The sequence below is a fragment of the Pseudophryne corroboree genome, unplaced genomic scaffold (assembly GCF_028390025.1).
Source record: "Pseudophryne corroboree isolate aPseCor3 unplaced genomic scaffold, aPseCor3.hap2 scaffold_138, whole genome shotgun sequence".
In the NCBI taxonomy this organism is placed as follows: Eukaryota; Metazoa; Chordata; class Amphibia; order Anura; family Myobatrachidae; genus Pseudophryne; species Pseudophryne corroboree.
The window spans coordinates 1,275,146-1,281,346 of NW_026968006.1; positions in this window are offsets into that span (position 1 = coordinate 1,275,146).

Genomic DNA, 6,201 nt, shown 5'->3' on the forward strand with positions numbered 1-6,201 from the left:
CTGCACTATATCTATATATGAAAAGCTAATTCTGCTGAGTAATTACAATTGACTACAACCACCAATATATTCTGCTGCACTATATCTATATATGCAAAGCTAATTCTGCTGGGTAATGCAAATTGAAACAATATTGCATAGTATGTGATTTTTAAGTACTTTTTTCAAGTTTTGAATGATATAGACCCAGTTTAATCTTTGTGGAATGCCTGGTTGTTGTTTTTAAGGTAATTTATTGCCTGGCATTTGAGGGGGTGGGGTGTGGTTACAGATTTCAATTATTGGTTTCACTTGTAATAGTCTTCTACTTAAGTCCAATGGTGTAGGCTGTGCAAAGCCGTTTGGCTGTGCATTTATTGATCCAAGCGTGCATTTTTATCAAAGCGTGATAAAATTGACACATAACAGCAGCGTTCAATCAGCGTTAATTTATCTTCAGCTGGTATCGATTGTGAATTGACGTTTCTTCTCTTCTTGTCACCTACAGGTAATTACAATTGACTACAACCACCAATATATTCTGCTGCACTATATATATATATGCAAAGCTAATTCTGCTGGGTAATGCAAATTGAAACATTATTGCATAGTATGTGATTTTTAAGTACTTTTTTAAAGTTTTGAATGATATAGACCCAGTTTAATCTTTGTGGAATGCCTGGTTGTTGTTTTTAAGGTAATTTATTGCCTGGCATTTGAGGGGGTGGGGTGTGGTTACAGATTTCAATTATTGGTTTCACTTGTAATAGTCTTCTACTTAAGTCCAATGGTGTAGGCTGTGCAAAGCCGTTTGGCTGTGCATTTATTGATCTAAGCGTGCATTTTTATCAAAGCGTGATAAAATTGACACATAACAGCAGCGTTCAATCAGCGTTAATTTATCTTCAGCTGATATCGATTGTGAATTGACGTTTCTTCTCTTCTTGTCACCTACAGGTAATTACAATTGACTACAACCACCAATATATTCTGCTGCACTATATCTATATATGCAAAGCTAATTCTGCTGGGTTATGCAAATTGAAACATTATTGCATAGTATGTGATTTTGAAGTACTTTTTTAAAGTTTTGAATGATATAGACCCAGTTTAATCTTTGTGGAATGCCTGGTTGTTGTTTTTAAGGTAATTTATTGCCTGGCATTTGAGGGGGTGGGGTGTGGTTACAGATTTCAATTATTGGTTTCACTTGTAATAGTCTTCTACTTAAGTCCAATGGTGTAGGCTGTGCAAAGCCATTTGGCTGTGCATTTATTGATCTAACCTTTCCTGTTACCCCACTTTCATTCACCTCTGCCCCATGGTCCTGCTACCCCACAACTCAGCCCTGCTCCCTCTCTCCCTTCCCTGTCACCTCCCCACACCCCCATCCACATCACACTGACCTCCCTCCCTGCCCACCTCCTGCAGTTTCCCCTCCTAGCTCAGGCACCCGTACCATCACTACTCTCTCATCATCCCTGCCCTCAAAGTTAATCCCACCTCATCGCTACAGCAACCCTGAAAATCTAATTCACATCTCTCCCACAAACTCATACCCCCTATCCTGTGCCCTCTGGAATGCCAGATCTGTTTGTAACAAACTGGTCCCCACTCATGACCTTTTCATTTCCAACTCCCTACACCTACTAGCCATTACTGAAACTTGGATTATGCCCTCTGACACTACTTCTGCTGCTGCTCTCTCTGCTGGGGGCCTTACATTCACACACACACCCCGACCTGGGGGTCGCCATGGGGGTGGTGTTGGGGTCCTTTTACCTTCTAGTTACTCCTACCAACTCATACCACCAGAACCATCCCTTATATTCTCTACATTTGAGGTCCACGCCATATGCCTCTTCCAACCAGTCCATCTTAGAGTAGCTGTCATTTACCGCCCCCCTGGCACTGCTTCCAAATTCATCGACAACTTTGCTTCCTGGCTTCCTCACTTCCTCTCTTCTGACATTCCCACCATTATCCTAGGCGATTTCAACATCCCTATTGACATCCCCACACAATCCCCTGCCTCTAAACTCCTTAACCTCACCTCTTCACTTGGTCTCTCCCAGTGGACCTCCTCACCCTCCCATGTGAATGGGAGCTCACTGGATCTGGTCTTCACTCACCGCTGTGATATTTCTGATTTTTCCAACTCCCCATTTCCCCTCTCTGACCACCACCTGCTCTCCTTCAACCTATCTCTCTCGACTTCCCCATCTCTACCTCCTAAGGCTACCATCACTAAGCGTAACATTGAAGCTATTGACACCACATTCCTTTCCTCCCTGTTTGACTCACTTCTCTCTCCTATTCTCTCTCTCTCATGCCCTGAACAAGCCACTTCCACATACAATGCTTCCCTTACTTCTGCTCTTGACTCTGTTGCTCCACCAACCACTATTCACCCTTGCAAATTAACACCTCAACCCTGGCACACCAAATGCACCAGATATCTGCAAAAATGCTCATGTACTGCTGAGCGACACTGGAGGAAATCACGCTCTAAGGCAGACTTCCTCCATTTCAAACTTATGCTCTCATCCTTCAGTGCTGCCCTTTCTCTTGCTAAACAGTCATACTTCAAGAACCTCATCTCCTCCCAGTCTTCCAACCCCCGGCGCCTCTTTGCCACTCTCAACTCACTCCTCTGCCCACCTCCACCTCGTCTCCCTTCCTCACTCTCTGCTCTTGACTTTGCCACTTACTTCACATCCAAAATTGACTCCATACGTCAGGACATCACATCACACCAGACTATCAGTAACCAGCCTTCTCCCATCCCTTACCAACCCTCCCCATCCCTCGCACCAACTCTGTCATCTTTCTCCCATGCATCTGGAGAGGAAGTCATGGCCCTCATTCGTTCCTGTCCCCTCACCACCTCCCCACTTGACCCTATCCCCTCCCGCCTCCTTTGCCACCTCTCTTCTTCTGCTTGTTCCCATCTTTCCCACCTTCTCAATCTCTCCCTCTCACCAGGCACTGTCCCCTCTGCCTTCAAGCACGCTCTCATCTCTCCTATTCTTAAAAAACCTACCCTTGATCCAAACACTCTCTCCAACTACCGACCCATCTCTCTCCTCCCTTTTGCCTCCAAACTCCTTGAGCGTATTGTCTACAACCGCCTTACTTCCTTTCTTTCCTCACACTCACTGCTTGACCCATTCCAGTCTGGCTTCCGTCCTCTCCACTCCACTGAAACTGCCCTTACAAAAGTATGCAATGACCTCCATGCTGCTAAATCTAAGGGACACTACTCTCTACTTATTCTACTTGATCTCTCTGCTGCTTTTGACACTGTGGACCATCCTCTCCTACTGCAAATCCTTCACTCCATTGGTCTGCGTAACACTGCCCTCTCTTGGTTGTCGTCCTACCTTTCTGACCGTTCATTCTCTGTCTCCTCTCATGACTCCACCTCCCCCTCACTTCCACTAACTGTAGGGGTACCCCAAGGTTCTGTCCTTGGTCCTCTTCTCTTCTCTTCTCTCTCTATACGTCCTCACTAGGTAAGCTCATTAGTTCTTTTGGTTTCCAATATCATCTCTATGCTGATGACACTCAAATCTATCTTTCCTCTCCAGACCTCTCCCCTACTCTCCTCACTCGTATCTCCAACTGTCTCTCTGCTATCTCTTCCTGGATGTCCCAGCGCTTTCTTAAACTTAACATGTCTAAGACCGAGCTGATCATCTTCCCTCCCTCCCGCATAATCTCACCTCCTACAATCTCATTATCTATTGATGGCACTACTATCTCCTCTACCCCCCAAGCGCGCTGTCTTGGAGTAATCCTTGACTCCTCCCTCTCCTTCAAACCACACATTCAGCACCTCTCACAAACCTGCCGTTTTCATCTAAAAAATATTTCCAGGATCAGACCCTTTCTGACCCAGGATGCTACTAAGACTCTTATCCACTCACTGGTCATCTCCAGACTGGACTGCTGTAATCTCTTCCTGACTGGCATTCCTGACAAATACCTCTCTCCACTCCAATCTATCCTCAATGCTGCTGCCCGGCTCATTTTCCTCACCAAACGCACTACGTCCACCTCTCCTCTCTTACTAGTCCTTCACTGGCTCCCCTTCCCTTTCAGAATCCATTTCAAGCTTCTCACACTTGCTTACAAAGCCCTCACCCACTCCTCTCCCATCTACATCTCTGATCTTATCTCGCTTTACACTCCCACCCATCCTCTTCGCTCTGCTAATGCACACCGACTCTCCTGCCTACGGATTACTTCCTCCCACTCCTACCTCCAAGATTTTTCACGTGCTGCACCACTTCTCTGGAATTCCCTACCTCTCCCCCTCAGACTCTCCACCTCTCTACAAAACTTCAAACGGGCTCTCAAGACCCACTTCTTCACCAAACCCAGCCAAATCTCATCCTAAACCTCTGTTCCATGCTCTCTATGTACCCCATCTGTCTCACCCCTGTCTGTCTACCCCTCCCTTTTAGAATGTAAGCTCTCACGAGCAGGGCCCTCTTCCCTCATGTGCTTACTCTTTTCTTACTTTAATAATCTTCAGCTGCACCAAATCCAGCAGTCTTCTGCCACCTGATACTTATTCCAGTGTCATCTGCTGATGTAGCTATGTTTATTTACCCTGTACTTGTCCTATATTGTCGTCAACTGTAAGTTGCTGTTTTCCTGTTTGATTATTTGTTTATGTACTCTGTAATTGGGCACTGCGGAACCCTTGTGGCGCCATATAAATAAAGGATAATAATAATAATAAATAATATAATATATAGCAGTACGGTACAGTAGGCCACTGCTCTACCTACCTCTGTGTCGTCAAGTATACTATCCATCCATACCTGTGGTGCATTTTAGAAAAAAACATGTCTCGGCAGAGCAATCTATAAATCCATCATTTTTCAGACAGCAACAGTGGGTATTGTAATAGTCACCCAATCCATCACTTTTATAGGGTTACATGCACCCACATGCTACAGCCTGTCTCAATAATTTTACTGTCACGCTGTGTGTGTTTGTGTTTTTATTTGGGTATTTTTTGTTGTTGTAGAACTACAGGTACCAGCAAGCCCGTTATTTCCCCGCCTGCTGGTACTTGAGGTTCTCCAAGTACCAGCAAGCGGGGGAGGCTTGCTGGGCCTTGTAGTTCCACAACGAAAAAACAATATTCTTTTTTTACACACATGGCTATCAGCCCGGCACCCACCACCCAGGGGTGCTGGGGACAGCCTCGGGCTTCACCCCTGGCCCTTGGGTGCCTCGAGGGGAGGAACCTCTTGATTTAAGGGGTCCCCACTCCTCCAGGGAACCCCGGCCAGGGGTGACTAGTTGGAGGGGTAATGCCTGGGCCGCAGGGACCTACATAAAAGTGTCCCCCGGCTGTGGCATTATCTCTCTGGCTAGTGGAGCCCGGTGCTGGTTTTAAAAATATGGGGGACCCCTACATCTATTGTCCCACGTATTTTTGGAACCTGGACCGGTCTAAGAGCCCGGTGCTGGTTGTCTAAATACGGGGAACCCCTGTCCAATTTTTCCCCCAGTATTTAAATAACCAGGACCGGCTCAAAGAGCCCGAGGCTGGTTATACTAAGGAGGGGGGACCTCACGCATTTTTTTTAACCCATTCAGACCCTTCTCCTTTAAGTTAATGGAAGCCCTGGACAACAAAATTGCATTCATGTCCTCCTCCCTCACCCTTCCCAGTCCCAAACACTCATTTTTTTTTTCTTTAAAAATTTATAATATATAACGAGAACAATGAGCAGGCAGGCAGCGGGCATTGGCGGCATCGGACTGAGATAGAAATTAGTGGTGGAGGGCTGGGTCAGTTGATTGTGGGTGAGTTTGTAAGCCATTGGCGGTGGTAGCGGGTATCGGCTCAGAGGCAGTAGCGGGCATTGGCTAAGGGTCATCGGCAGGATTCGGCGGACATTATGGCTGTAGTGCCTCACTAGCCACTGACCTCACCGCACGCCACTGTGGGACAGATGTAACATGCAGAGAGAGGTAGATTTGGGAGGGGGAATGTCCTAGCATAACTGTTAATTGCAGTGTAATACTGTAATTCAGCTGTGCAGCATTTGTGGCTAAATGTCAAAGAAGCCAGTATTTACCCTGCATGCAAAACAATAAATGTATTTGAACATACCTCCCAACTATCCCAATTTTTGCAGGACAGTCACTTTTTTGGGGAATGTCCAGCTAACCCAAACAACCCCTTCCCATGGGGAA